Here is an 866-nt window from a genome sequence, read left to right on the forward strand (position 1 = left end):
TGGGGAGAAGGTGCGAACTGATTGACAGTATTGTATTGTGTTTTTCCCCCTTACTTGAATGTTGGGTGAAGAGACAGCTGGGAGGAAGATAGCAGACTGCCACATGTGCCTTTTCAATCACTTATTTGAAAAACAACAGTTCTTATTGTTTGAGCTTGACTTTTTGCCTTTTGAGTTTCCCCGAAATCCTACAAATTAGTCATAAATGCCCAATTATCACCTTATTTTCAACATTGACAAGAAATTACATATTGGCTCCCCACACTGCCTGTAGAATGCTGAAAATGTCATTTTTAAAAAAAGACAAAGCCCGAACAGCCAAATAAAGCTGCAACCACTGCCTGAAAGCATCATTTCCCCTCCCATTGGAGGAGCCCCAAACGTTGCACAACCCAGAATTGATACAGCTTAATTATGTTTTTTGCCAGATTTGTGTCATCCAAGAGTAAAGCAACGACAGAACTTTGGGCTATTAAGGAGCTTTCTACCCTGTCTTTCCTTTTGAAAATTTGCCTGTAAAAATGACAGAAAGCTGCTTAATTATGTTGCAAATGGGCTACAAGATTAAAAAAAAAAAGGAGCTGCTAGTCTCAGAGATTTCCATAAGAGGTAAAGTACTTAACATTTGCATAGAGCTATTGGCCCATATTTCAGCTAGCAAAGTACTTTGATGGTAAATTCATTCCAATGCCAGGCATTCTTCTTGATGCCCTGGAGCATTAGTAATGGCTAACCTTTTTGTTGTTGCGTGCCGAAAGTGCAAAGCAATGTGTGTGTGTGACCCCCTGTGACCCCCTGCCCCTGTGCATTTCCAGGTGACCCCCTGCATTCCCCCACCCATTGTGCATGTGCACATGACTCCCCAT

This window comes from Thamnophis sirtalis, unplaced genomic scaffold, assembly GCF_051295495.1.
Source record: "Thamnophis sirtalis isolate CommonGarterSnake01/CBP01778 unplaced genomic scaffold, rThaSir2_p1.2 scaffold_5, whole genome shotgun sequence".
Classification (NCBI taxonomy): domain Eukaryota; kingdom Metazoa; phylum Chordata; class Lepidosauria; order Squamata; family Natricidae; genus Thamnophis; species Thamnophis sirtalis.